Here is a 14995-nt window from a genome sequence, read left to right as displayed (position 1 = left end):
AGCCCTTGTGATGTCATCCAGTGACCAGACCTTACTTGACCTCTGACCTGACAGGCCTCTTGTGACACGTGCAGTGTTCCATCCATTGGCAAGACAAGGCAGGTCCAGCTATTGCTGATACATAGGAAGTGCTGGACTACATTTTAGCCTACACAGTCATCCAGTTTAATAGATCCACAAGAGGGAGACACAGGCAAACAAACTTTACTTGTTTAATAAAGCACTAGGAAAACAAAATTGGTTACATCAAGCCAACTTGCTACAAAATGGTCAATTCTAAGGAACAACACAGCAGACTGCCCAGGTGTGCACAACAGGCCCAAATCAAAAGAGAGGTGCACGGAGTGGAGGTCCAAAAACTGCATTCAGGTGATATCCTAACACTTCGTTCAGGTGATAAGCCAATTAACACAACAATTAAGCCATCAATCTTAATTGGATTTGGACTGTGAGGAGAGGTGACTGACTGACTGGCTGGCTGGGTTGCTTGGTGCTGAAACAAACCCACACACAGGTGATGCAATTAACAGATTGACAGGCTAGATGCAGCAGCAGCACCAGGGATGCAGAAAGCAGCACAGCAAAAACCTCACAGAGGAAAGAAGGAGAAGCGGAAGTGCAGGACTGCTGAGGCAGGGCACAGCAACTTTCCACTTGCTTGCTGGAAGGATCCTTGAAATCCATCATCACTCAATTTCAGTCTGTTTTTTCATACTGGAATACAGGGAGTGCAGAATTATTAGGCAAGTTGTATTTTTGAGGATTAATTTTATTATTGAACAACAACCATGTTCTCAATGAACCCAAAAAACTCATTAATATCAAAGCTGAATATTTTTGGAAGTAGTTTTTAGTTTGTTTTTAGTTTTAGCTATTTTAGGGGGATATCTGTGTGTGCAGGTGACTATTACTGTACATAATTATTAGGCAACTTAACAAAAAACAAATATATACCCATTTCAATTATTTATTTTTACCAGTGAAACCAATATAACATCTCAACATTCACAAATATACATTTCTGACATTCAAAAACAAAACAAAAACAAATCAGTGACCAATATAGCCATCCTTTCTTTGCAAGGACACTCAAAAGCCTGCCATCCATGGATTCTGTCAGTGTTTTGATCTGTTCACCATCAACATTGCGTGCAGCAGCAACCACAGCCTCCCAGACACTGTTCAGAGAGGTGTACTGTTTTCCCTCCTTGTAAATCTCACATTTGATGATGGACCACAGGATCTCAATGGGGTTCAGATCAGGTGAACAAGGAGGCCATGTCATTAGATTTTCTTCTTTTATACCCTTTCTTGCCAGCCACGTTGTGGAGTACTTGGACGCGTGTGATGGAGCATTGTCCTGCATGAAAATCATGTTTTTTCTTACGTTGCAGACTTCTTCCTGTACCACTGCTTGAAGAAGGTGTCTTCCAGAAACTGGCAGTAGGACTGGGAGTTGAGCTTGACTCCATCCTCAACCCAAAAAGGCCCCACAAGCTCATCTTTGATGATACCAGCCCAAACCAGTACTCCACCTCCACCTTGCTGGCGTCTGAGTCGGACTGGAGCTCTCTGCCCTTTACCAATCCAGCCATCTGGCCCATCAAGACTCACTCTCATTTCATCAGTCCATAAAACCTTAGAAAAATCAGTCTTGAGATATTTCTTGGCCCAGTCTTGACGTTTCAGCTTGTGTGTCTTGTTCAGTGGTGGTCGTCTTTCAGCCTTTCTTACCTTGGCCATGTCTCTGAGTATTGCACACCTTGTGCTTTTGGGCACTCCAGTGATGTTGCAGCTCTGAAATATGGCCAAACTGGTGGCAAGTGGCATCTTGGCAGCTGCACGCTTGACTTTTCTCAGTTCATGGGCAGTTATTTTGCACCTTGGTTTTTCCACACGCTTCTTGCGACCCTGTTGACTATTTTGAATGAAACGCTTGATTGTTCGATGATCACGCTTCAGAAGCTTTGCAATTTTAAGAGTGCTGCATCCCTCTGCAAGATATCTCACTATTTTTGACTTTTCTGAGCCTGTCAAGTCCTTCTTTTGACCCATTTTGCCAAAGGAAAGGAAGTTGCCTAATAATTATGCACACCTGATATAGGGTGTTGATGTCATTAGACCACACCCCTTCTCATTACAGAGATGCACATCACCTAATATGCTTAATTGGTAGTAGGCTTTCGAGCCTATACAGCTTGGAGTAAGACAACATGCATAAAGAGGATGATGTGGTCAAAATACTCATTTGCCTAATAATTCTGCACGTAGTGTAGAAGGGGTGCACCGGTCCTGGAGGTACTGCAATACCAGGTCAATGCGTGGAGTGGACAGAGCAAGCTCTTTTTTCCATCTCCCTGTTCGAAAAATCCATTTAATATATGGTCCCCAGATAGGGGACCTATCAGATATTAAACTGATAAGAACAGATTTTTTTTTTATTTATTTTTTTGCCATTCAGTTCAAAGGTTACTCCTGCATTGAAACTTACATCCCCAAGGGGAATAGCGAGCAACCAAGTTCCTTAGGATACCTTTAACACATCCTCATGGCCACGAAAAATGTTCTTACTTTATTTGCAAAGATACATAACTCAAACCTTTATCAGATGTCTCCATTTGAGAAATTTCCAGCTACCCTCCGCATCCAATCCCCTCTCCAAATCCCACTTATACAGAAAATACAACTTATCAAGCACCATTCTAACACATCCACTCACTTCAATCTTTTCCTTCTTATAAATGTACAAGTTCCTACAATCCCAGAGCACCTCCTTCACACATGTCAAAAACAACCATAATATCCTGTCTTTCCCTCTTCCTAATTGGCACAAAGCAAACATAACAATATCATACTTCAGTCTTTTCACACCAGTCAGTTCAGCACACAAACCACTCAGCTCACCCCATACCTGTTTCGCAAACACACACTCCCAGAATAAATGACCCACACTCTCTTCATCACCGCACAAATCTCTCGGACACATATCAGATACCACTAAACCTTTCCGCCTCTGCACACTCCTAACAGGTAGGGCATTATGCATTGACATCCACATCAAATCTCTCTGTCTATTTGAAGTCTCAAACCTATCTAACTTTCCCCACACAATTTTTGCCTCATTTGAACTTAATCCATCAATCGTACACATAAGTTTCCTTTCACATCTCCCTTTCACTTCAGCCTTCCCCTTCAAAAAATCTTCTTTGCGCACATCCTCCAACTTATATTTCCTGATGAAATTCTCAGCATACTGGTACCATACACTATTTTTAAAGGCAACAGGCCTACTTCTATCCTGTTCCTCCCATTTCAACTGGCGCAACATGTTCCCAGCTATATACCAGAACATACAAGCCGCATTATTGTCTTTTCTAAGCAGTTTAACTAAGAAACGTATAAGATTAAGGCCCAAATAAACTTCTAGGTCAGGGAAATCTAATCCACCTAGCTTCCTTTTTTTAAACAAGGTTTCTCTTTTAGTTTTTTCAATGCAACTCCCCCAAAGAAAAATAGCAAGAGATCTTTCTACCTTTCTTAAAAACTTACCCGACGGAGGAAAAACCAAAGCAATATAGAGAATCATAGGTAAAATTACACTTTTAACCACCAACACCTTGCCCGAAAAGGACAGGTCCCTTAGCCTCCACATCTCTAACTTTTTTGTAATCTTTGTCCCCAGCTCCAGCCAACTATCATCTCCTCTCAGTCTCTCATCAAACTCCACACCCAAGATTTTAATACTACCTGACATGCACTCCATATCACAATCACTCAAAGCACCCTTCCAAAACCCTTTCAACTTACTCTTCCCCCAATTGATCTTAAAAGAGGATGCTATACAAAACAAGTTGACTAACAATTTCACCCTTTGAACATCACACTCAGAATCGCACAACACATACACACATCATCCATATAGCCCAGAGCTTTCACACTTCTACCTCCACTCCCAGGCACAAAGAAACCTTTTATGACTTTATTCTTCCTTATCATTTGCAATAAAGGCTCTATCGCACAAACGAAAAGGATTGGCGACAAGGGGCACCCCTATCTAACCCCAGACTTAATTTCAAAAGGCAATGTCAGGAAACCATTTACTTGTACCCTACTGCAAGCACCCCCATACAAACCAGTCAACAATTCAACAAATCTCCCAGGCACACCCATCCTTCGCAAAACTTTGAACAAAAACTCATGCGCAACCCGATCAAACGCTTTCTCAAAATCATTCCCCTATCCCGATTCTTGCAATCCTCAATCATATCTCTCACTAACACCAAATTATCCTGTATCACTCTCTCTGGTACCGCACACACCTGATCATTCACAATCACATGTGCCACCTCTTCTCTCAGACGATTTGCTAAGATCTTAGCGAAGCATTTATAGTCTGTGTTGAGTAAAGTAATAGGGCGCCAATTACCTAAGCACCGTCTATCCCCTTTTTTAAATAAAAAAACTACCACCCCCTGCTTCATTTCACTAGGCATCTCCGCACCTGAAAACAATAACTTCATAACGTCAGACAGATCACTCCCAACAATGTCCCAACACTTAACATAAGATTCCCAAGGAAACCCGTCTTTACCTGGTGACTTATTCTTAGCAGATTTTAGAATAACATCCTTCACCTCAGCTTCCGTTACATCACTCAGCAAAAGGACATCATCTTCAGGAATGAAGTTCTGCAAAATCTCCAAGAACTCATCATCCACACCTAGATCACACTTTTTCAAACCATACAATTCCTGATAGAACCGAAGCACCTCATCCAGCACCTCCATACCACCCACTTCACTATCATCCTCATTTAGCAAAACATCCATCACTTTCTTCCCACCACACGCGTACATTTTTTATTTTGCTCTCTTGCATCCACTTTGGACCTGAAAATAATTTCCCTCCCTTTCTGCTTAAACCAGTCATCCACCTCACTTTTCACTCTTTCTAGATCATACTCCACATCATAACCCATACTCTTACATTTTTGCAGAAAGGAAATTCTTCTATTGAACCACTTAAACCTTGATCTCTTTTCCCTAGCTTTTGCATAACCTATATGTTTAAAAAAGCATGCTATCCTACCCTTCACCCATTCCCACCACATCAAGACATTTGCAAACCTGCCCTTTTCTCTCCTCCACATATTATATTTTTTCTCAAAGCTATCTCTAACCTTTTGGTCAGCTAGAAGAGAAATATTCATTTTCCATACCCCTCTCCCATAAACAAAATTACTGATTTCAAAAATGGCAAATAAACAATCATGGTCAGAAAAACAAACTCTCTCCTGATTGTAAACCTTGCATCCCACCGAAGATCCGGAAAAGAAAAAATAATCCAGGCGTGACTCAGTTCTCCCGTCATCAGCATGATAGGTGAAAGCATACTTCTTCCCCCCTCCCGCATCCTGCAAAGAAAAAACCTGCATATGTTGCTTCCACAGGTTACCGGTGACATCCACCTCTGATTCATAAGACCCGGCTCTTCCCTTCTTCTCAAGGATGCAATTGAAATCCCCACAAATAATAATCGGAATCCTCCCGTGTAGAAAAAAACTTAATTTCTCAAAGAGAGCCAGTCTATCTTTTTTGACTGCATGACCATATATGTTGATCAACTTAAAGCGCCAACCACGAAAAGAAAGTACCAAACACATACATCTTCCTTCTTCTACTATTTCTCTTTGTTCAACAGCAATATCCTTATTTTGAATTAGAACACAGATCCCATCATTCCTGTTAACTACCAAAAAGGACCAGAAGGATTTACCGTATGTCCATTCACTTTCCTTCGGAGTGGCAGACAAACCACATTCTTGGACACAAACTATATCCGAGCCCTTAGAGGCTAAAAAGTCCAGGACCATCGCTCTTTTATTGGCCGATTGAAAGAGACACTATCTTGAGTTGTAATGTCATAGATGGAACTTAAAGAGGAGGTCAGGTTTCTAAGGAAGAGATACCACCATGGCTCGGACCTTCACGTTCCCGAAAACTGCAGAGCCCTCTCCAAATCGGCAAGCTGTCCTTCATCCAGGTACTCTTGAATACTTGGTGTTTCACTCACATACTCTGGTGACTCAAGAGCTTGCCCATCATCAGGACTTAGCACCGCAAAAGGGTTGGGGGACTCAATCGCCGAAGAGGGCCCAGGAAAGCTGGAACTCCCAGGCACCATAGGACTCCTCCTCAGCCTTTTAGGGTCTCTTTTCATCTTACCAATAGGTATTTTGGACACCACCTTGTGGAAAATGGCTGCATTTTCGGCAGCGGGCATTCTTGCCTCCTCCAGCTCATCAGCAGGCACAGACCAATCTATTGCAGAGGCTGCTGACCCAGAAGCCATTGACTCTTGCCCTGTTTCCGGACTTTCTGCCTCCACAACTTGCATGGTATTGCCCACCTCCTCCAGCTCAAACTCAGCCGCTGCCACCTCCTGAGGGGTTTCGGTAACCGCCTCTTGCTGGACCTGCTCACTCATAGGGACGGCCTCTTCCAAATCCCGCTCCACCTCCTCCTCCAAAGACTGACCCTCTGGAGACCCGGCTTCCTCCACCTCTTCTCCTCCCTTCTCTTCTTCTGCTTCAGAATCCGGCTCCATCACAGTGCTCTCACCTCTCTGCAATCTTTCCATCCTGGAATCTGCTCGCATCCTCTCCTGATCTCTCGCCCATCGCCTTTCGCACTGCATCTCCGTTGCGAGACTGCCCATACTTGGACAAGCCCTGCAAGCATGTTCTGTGCTCCCACACAGGTCACAGGAGCGAGGACTTGGACATACTCTCGTTTCATGGCCTCGTTGCCCACAGTTCCTACAGACAACTCCACTTCCACAGTTCTCTCGAGTGTGTCCTCTATTTCCTCCAATAGAAAAATTTGCCGGTGGATACATTATTCCACCAATGCCCTCCGGATCTGGCTTAAACTTTACCCAGAATTTGATGTTCCCATTAAATACACCATACGAGTTCCTTTGCTCAAGGCCGCCCTTTACCATAGAACAGTACCTTGCTAGGAAAGCCTTGATTAGTGCTTTCTCCACAAAAGGGTTATACATATGTACAGTCAAAGGTCTCTGAATGGCAGAGAAAAGGGCATTGAAAGTAAAGTGCTCCATATAGCGGTGGCGGCTATTAGCTCTTAGGTCTTGAAAAAAATTCAAACATACCTCTTCCAAGAAAAAGGGCACATCGTAGGTGCAGTAAGCCGGGAACTCCTGGATACAGAAAACTTGGTCCAATGAAATTTTCCCCAAATTGATCAGGATCTTCTCCACAACAAACTTCAGGTTCAAACGGTCCTTATGACAGATGTCACCAACAAGGCGTACGGTGTTCTTCACTCCAGCCATCTTCTTTCAAAATGCCCAAGGCACAGGATCACTCTGGCACGACGGAAAGGTTTCCTCGTAGAAACGGCCCCTCTGACCCAGACCCAGCAGGGTTTCCCCGACCAGATCTGAGCCAAAAGGCCGAGAAGCGATAACCAGAAAAGGGTTCGCCCTACAGGCCGACGGTCCTCTATGCAGAACACTTGTGAAGGCGATAGGCTACAGGCCCCAGCTGCAGAGATAGTCCGGAGGCTTCTTTCTCTCACAAACCAGGGAAAACGTGCGTCCTACGCTCTGAAATCAACAGCATGCTGCACTTCGTGTTTTTCGGATCTGCATAGCTCCACCCACCACTTTTGGTCACGCCTTTTCTTCGCACGAAATTCCTGGTGCCAAAGCGTGCCAAGCAGAATGACCGATAAGAAGTCAATGGAGAGTAGTAAGTGAGAGAGAAGAAAAAAAAACAAAAAAAAAAAGGTATCTATGCATTGTTGATTGTGATGTCACTGCCCCATTGTTGAGTGTTCCGTCAGAGCCCTTGTGATGTCATCCAGTGACTTGACCTTACTTGACCTCTGACCTGACAGGCCTCTTGTGACACGTGCAGTGTTCCGTCCATTGGCAAGACAAGGCAGGTCCAGCTATTGCTGCTATTGCTGATACATAGGAAGTGCTGGACTACTTTTTAACCTACAAGTCATCCAGTTTAAAAGATCCACAAGAGGGAGACACAGGCAAACAAACTTTACTTGTTTAATAAAGCACTAGGAAAACAAAATTGGTTACATCAAGCCAACTTGCTACAAAAGGGTCAATTCTAAGGAACAACTCAGCAGACTGCCCAGGTGTGTACAACAGGCCCAAATCAAAAGAGAGGTGCACGGAGTGGAGGTCCAAAAACTGCATTCAGGTGATATCCTAACACTTCATTCAGGTGATAAGCCAATTAACACAACAATTAAGCCATCAATCTTAATTGGATTCGGACTGTGAGGAGAGGTGACTGGCTGGCTGGGTTGCTTGGTGCTGGAACAAACTCACACACAGGTGATGCAATTAGGAGATTGACAGGCTAGATGCAGCTGCACCAGGGATGCAGAAAGCAGCACAGCAAAACCTCACAGAGGAAGGAGAAGCTGAAGTGCAGGACTGCTGAGGCAGGGCACAGCAACTTTCCACTTGCTTGCTGGAAGGATCCTTGACATCCATCACTCAATTTCATTCTGTTTTTTGATACCAGATTAGAAGGGGTGCACCGGTCCTGGAGGTACTGCAATACCAGGTCAATGCGTGGAGTGGACAGAGCAAGCTCTTTTTCCATCTCCCTGTTCGAAAAATCCATTTAATATATGGTCCCCAGATAGGGGACGTATCAGATATTAAACTGATAAGAACAGATTTCTTTTTTTTTTTTAAACCATCAGGTTTGATTAACCATTGCAATAAAACTAGCAGGTTAAACAAATCATCCTCTGGCACATTTATTTCAAGAATATAGCATCAAAAAGCATCACAGTTTCACAAGATCTTTCCATTTCTTAGCTTTCCAGATCCCCTCCGCATCAAATTTTTCACCTTTTTTAATATCCCACAAATAAACGATATACAACCGACTCAAAAATAGCATGATACAATCATTTTCCTCCCACACTTCTCTTTTGTACACACACATATTCCTTGCATCCCGCAACACTTCTTTCAAAACAGTCATTATCAACCACAAAACTCTACTCTCTTTCTTACCACTCAGACCAATGCCAAACAAAACAAAGGCAAAAGTTAGGTAACTAATCCCTGTCAAGTCTTTCACTAAACCTCCCACCTTCCTTAATACATTTTGGGCAAAGCCACAATTCCAGAAGACATGAATAATGCTTTCCCTACCCCCACACCCCTGTCTTGAACACATATCACTCCTTGCCAAACCATGATTTTTTTGTACTTCTCTCACCGGCAAAGCCCCATGCATACTCAGCCATACCAAGTCTTTCTGCTTATTCAACATCCCATCCGTATCCATACTCTTCCACACTTTCTTTGCCTCAGATGACCGCAGTAAGTTAATTTCTTCTGCTATTTCTTCTTTCTTACATTCACTCAAAACTTTCTTCTTATTACCTAAATCATTCATACTAAACCCACTCAAACCATACTTTTTCACAAAGGTCTCCAATCCCACGTACCAATAAGGACACACAAAAGCCACAGGCTGCTTCAGACTCCTTTCACACCAACCCAAACGACACAACAACCATCCTCCAGAATATCTCATCATACATGCTACCTTACCACTCCTTTTTATCAGCCTCAGTACATTCACCATAAAATTAATACGCAAATATAATACGCAAATATAAATCTAAAATTTAGACCACCATTCTCTCTAATTTTCACCACAGTCGTACGCCTCACCCGCTCCATTTTCACCCCCCACAAAAACAAAAACAGCACTCTATTAATTCTCCTCAGATTCACATATGTTGGTGGGAAAACATTCCCAATGTATAACAAAATAGGTAGAATGACACACTTAATGACCAAAATTTTCCCTGTAAAGGATAAGTCACGCAACTTCCAGAAATCCACCTTTCTTACCACTTTCTCTCTCACCTCTTCCCAACTCTCGTGACCATTCATTCTCTCATCAAACTTAACTCCCAACACTTTAATACTATTAACCACTTTCACACTTAAATCCGAAACATCACAACCTCCCCCAAAACACTTCACTTCACACTTATCCCAATTCACTCTGAAAGCGGATGCGCCACAAAAATGTCTGCGTGCAGTTTGGCTCTCTGCAGTTCCGCTTTGTTCTCACTCACCACACATACATCATCCATATATCCAAACACTTTCACACTCTTACCACAACTTCCCGGAACACTCACCCTTCTCATACACTTATCGTTTCTGATCATAGATAATAATGGTTCAATAGCACAGACAAAGGCAACCGGTGAAAGTGGGCACCCTTGTCTTACACCAGAATTAACTCTGATCCTATTGCTTTCATACCCATTCACCAACACACGACTCCCAATACCCTCATATAAACTTTTCACCGCTCTCACCAACACACTCGGAAATCTCATTCTCTCTAATACCTTAAACAAAAAACTATGTGAAAGCCTATCAAAAGCTTTCTCAAAATCAATAGAAAACACATTCACACTCCTATCTCTCTGTAAACCATCCCAAATAATATCTCTCAACAAACTCAAATTACCAGCTATACATCTCTCAGGCACCCCACACACTTGTTCCTCTTGCACTACTTGCCCAATCACCCTACTCATTCTTTTCGCTATCAATCTAGCATAACCCTTATAGTCCGCATTCAATAACGTGATTGGCCTCCAATTACGTAAATCATTCTTCTCTCCTTTCTTAAAAATTAAAACCACAACTCCTTCCCTCATAGACTCACTAATCCTCCCTTCTACCCACATATACCTGTAAATCTCTACCAGATCCTTACCCAAAATATCCCAATATTTAATATAAAATTCCACCGGGATCCCATCCCTTCCTGGAGTTTTATTCCTTGCCATACAATCTACCACGCTCCTGACTTCCTCTTCAGTTATCTATTTTACTAAGCCTCCCAGCTCATCATTCCCAACCCTATTCCCCAAAGACCCAAGCACCTCCTCCTCCAAACCCACATCCCTGCTCTTTTCCCTATATAACTCCCTATAGAAGTCCTCCACTACCTCTTTTACCCCTTGCCCACGAACCTCAACCCCATTTCCATCCTTCAACCCCTCTAAATCCCCCTTCACATTCACTACCTTTTTAAAGAAAAAACGAGAACAACATTCATCCTTCTCCAATACATCCATTTTTGCTTGAAAAATAATCTGTTTACCTCTTTCACGCAATAAACCACTCATCACCTTCCGTTCTGCACACAATTCCTCATCCACATCATGACCTAATTCTCTCATTTTATACAAGAAATCCAACCGAAGGTTAGATCTAGCATACATATTCCTCTTTCTTGCTGCACTTCTATAACCCATTCTTTTAAAAAACACTTTCACATTCTCCTTCACCCAATCCCACCAATCCAGAATACACTCATACTCACTCTTCTTCTTACACCATCTCCCATACCTACTTTGAAATTGTTCCTTCACTTTCTCATCATCCAACATACGCACATTCATCCTCCACACTCCTCTTCCATACTTCCTTACTCCCTCCAATTCAAATTTACACCGCAAATACTCATGATCAGAATAACTCACCCTTACTTGAGAATAATTTTTAACAGAAAAATCCCTAGAAACAAAAATATAATCTAACCTGGAGTGTATACCCCCTCTGTCAGCATGATATGTAAAAGGCAAAGGATTAATTTTACAAACACAAACGACATCTCTTCAGCAAGTTATCAACCATACTTTGACAAAATAACTTACCGGTGATAATCATTTTATCACCTTGCAGGTGACAATTCATGTCTCCTACTACTATACATGGTGTTCTACCTGTCAAAAAAACCTGAATTTTCTCAAACAGCTCCTTTCTCAGGTTGTTCTCCGTTGGAGCATAAATATTTATAACTTTAAACAAAATGTTCCTAAACTTAACATAAGCCATAACACATCTACCAGGTTCAATAACAATATAACGCTCTAACACAAAATTCTTATTTTTAAACAAAATACCCACCCCATCATTCTTATTACGTGATGAGGTGGACCAAACTGACTCCCCATATACCCATTCTGATTTTTTGGGAGCCACCTCCAACCCACACTCTTGTAAACAGAAAATATCGCCAGGTCTGGCAGCAAGGTCCTCTAAGATGGCAGCTCTTCTCGCCTTATCCTTAAAGACCCTTACATTAAGGGAACAAACAGAAAATTTAGTGAAGGTTAGACATTAAGGTTATAACATAAAAGTTCACTAGTTAGGTGGCATTTGCATCGCGTCGGCAAGCTGCTCCACTGCATCGGAGTCCAAAAAAGGAGAAGAAGCCCCACTCAAAGGGCTTAGAAGTTCATCCGCAATATCACCCAACACTGAAAAATAATTTTCCAACACAACACCCGGGGACTCTGGCATCTGTTGCCCACAAGGGGGCGTCGCATCCTCCGAGCATTCTGGACCAGGGTCTCTTTTAGGTCTTTTTGACTTGAAGGCCACCTCCTGCCACCTATCATCCTCTCTGACATTGTCCTGACCGAAATGAAAAATGCTCTCTCCAGATCCTTCTGGGATAGCAGGTGAAGGTTGGGCTACCTGCCCCTGCTGAACTCCCCCACTAGCCTCCATAGCCTCTGCACCAACATTTTGGTCTTGAACTGGGGCATCAGCTTCTACCGGAGCTTCTGTATTGGACTGCTCCTCCATAATAGATTGGGCACCCGACACCCCCTGTGCTTCGTCATAATTACCATCAGGGCAACTGGGTTTCCATCTCCTCTGAACCATCCTGGCAGTTTTGCGCAGTGCTTCTGCATAGGAAAGGGCAGGGACCAAGGTCTTAGGGCACTCTCTGCATGCATGCCCGGTTTTCCCACAGGTGTCACATTTCCGGGCCATGGGGCATGCCCCAGCTTCGTGACCAGGTTCTTGACAATTGCGACAACATTTGCCCACAGTACATTCATCTGCAATGTGACCAAACCTAAAATACATCCGACAGTATTTAGGCTGTCCGGCATAAGACAGAAACCCCCTATAACCTCCAATGGTAAAGTTCCCTGGAGGGTGTTTTACACCTCCAATGCCATCCGGAGAGGGGGACAATCTGACCCAGAACTTGTGCTTACCAGTAGCCAGTCCCCACCGTTTCAAGACTTTAGTTGGGCCTCTAACAGAAATACAAAATTGCAATAAAAAGGCACGTTACAGTTCCATAGGAGTATAGGGGTTAAAGAGATGTACCGTAATCACCTTCTACTCCATCAGAAATAAGGGAAAGACGTCGAACTTGTGCAGAACTGAATCAGGATTCGAGACTTTTATGGCTTTCACCCTTTCAAAGACGTCCAGGCAGATTCCTTCCTCGATGAGAGTAAGATCAAACCGACCGGTCCTGGGGAAATCCTGGAGACAAAGAATGTAGCGTAGATCCAACTCCAGCGTCTTCACAATAACTTCCTCCACCACGGTCGTCCTTCCAATCTGGGCAATGAACTCTGGCCGGACCAGGAAACGCAGCGTATTCCGCAGACCCTCGCGCTCCATGACGAGACGCAGGAAGATTGATCGCCCTCTGGTGACTCGGGACTAGGCCGCTCCCCTATAGCAGCAGGGAGGTAAGACACAGGCTATAAACCTGTGCCCCTCTCCCAGGCCGAGGAGTCGGGTACCCTCACCACCACCTCTGGCTAAGACACTTGATCTTAGCCAAAAGGGCGAGAAGCGATAACCAGAAAAGTGTTCGCCCTACAGGCCGATGGTCCTTAATTCAGAACACTTGTGAAGGCGATAGGCTACAGGCCCCAGCTGCAGAAACAGTCCGGGAGGCTTCTTTCTCTCACAAACCAGGGAAAACGTGCGTCCTACGCTCTGAAATCAACAGCATGCTCCACTTTGTGTTTTTCGTATCTGCATAGCTCCACCCACCTCTCTTGGTCACGCCTTTTCTTCGCACGAAATTCCTGGTGCCAAAGCGCGCCAGGCAGAATGACCGATAAGAAGTCAATGGAGAGTAGTAAGTGAGAGAAGAAAAAAAAAAAAAGGTATCTATGCATTGTGGATTGTGTTGTCACTGCCCCATTGTTGAGTGTTCCGTCAGAGCCCTTGTGATGTCATCCACTGACCTGACCTTACTTGACCTCTGACCTGACAGGCCTCTTGTGACACGTGCAGTGTTCCGTCCTTTGGCAAGACAAGCCAGGTCCAGCTATTGCTGATACATAGGAAGTGCCGGACTACTTATAAACCTACAAGTCATCCAGTTTAAAAGATCCACAAGAGGGAGACACAGGCAAACAAACTTTACTTATTTAATAAAGCACTAGGAAAACAAAATTGGTTACATCAAGCCAACTTGCTACAAAAAAAGTCAATTCTAAGGAACAACTCAGCAGACTGCCCAGGTGTGCACAACAGGCCCAAATCAATACAGAGGTGCACGGAGTGGAGGGAGGTCCAAAAACTGCATTCAGGTGATATCCTAACACTTCATTCAGGTGATAAGCCAATTAACACTACAATTAAGCCATCAATCTTTATTGGATTTGGACTGTGAGGAGAGGTGACTGGCTGGCTGGGTTGCTTTGTGCTGGAACAAACCCACACACAGGTGATGCAATTAGGAGATTGACAGGCTAGATGCAGCAGCAACAGGGATGCAGAAAGCAGCACAGCAAAACCTCACAGAGGAAGGAGAAGCTGAAGTGCAGGACTGCTGAGGCAGGGCACAGCAACTTCCCACTTGCTTGCTGGAAGAATCCTTGACATCCATCACTCAATTTCATTCTGTTTTTTGATACCAGATTAGAAGCGGTGCACCGGTCCTGGAGGTACTGCAATACCAGGTCAATGCGTGGAGTGGACAGAGCAAGCTCTTTTTCCATCTCCCTGTTCGAAAAATCCATTTAAAATATGGTCCCCAGATAGGGGACGTATCAGATATTAAACTGATAAGAACAGATTTTTTAAGTTGATATTTACCCATCGAGGGGTAAAAATCGTT

At 43.6% G+C, this 14995-nt stretch overlaps 3 non-coding genes across 3 annotated transcripts; all 3 read right to left on the bottom strand.

Moving 5' to 3' along the window:
- Positions 1-2276: 2276 nt before the first annotated feature.
- LOC122942719 lies at positions 2277-2473 on the bottom strand. Its single transcript, XR_006390664.1, has one exon. It is a non-coding gene; the product is annotated as a U2 spliceosomal RNA (small nuclear RNA).
- A 6107-nt stretch (positions 2474-8580) lies between these two features.
- On the bottom strand, positions 8581-8773 carry LOC122942690. Its single transcript, XR_006390646.1, has one exon. It is a non-coding gene; the product is annotated as a U2 spliceosomal RNA (small nuclear RNA).
- A 6027-nt stretch (positions 8774-14800) lies between these two features.
- On the bottom strand, positions 14801-14995 carry LOC122942862. Its single transcript, XR_006390746.1, has one exon. It is a non-coding gene; the product is annotated as a U2 spliceosomal RNA (small nuclear RNA).

Source organism: Bufo gargarizans, chromosome 6 (assembly GCF_014858855.1).
Source record: "Bufo gargarizans isolate SCDJY-AF-19 chromosome 6, ASM1485885v1, whole genome shotgun sequence".
Classification (NCBI taxonomy): domain Eukaryota; kingdom Metazoa; phylum Chordata; class Amphibia; order Anura; family Bufonidae; genus Bufo; species Bufo gargarizans.
The sequence above is the reverse complement of the archived record's forward strand: the minus strand, read 5'-3'. Positions and strand labels throughout refer to the sequence as shown.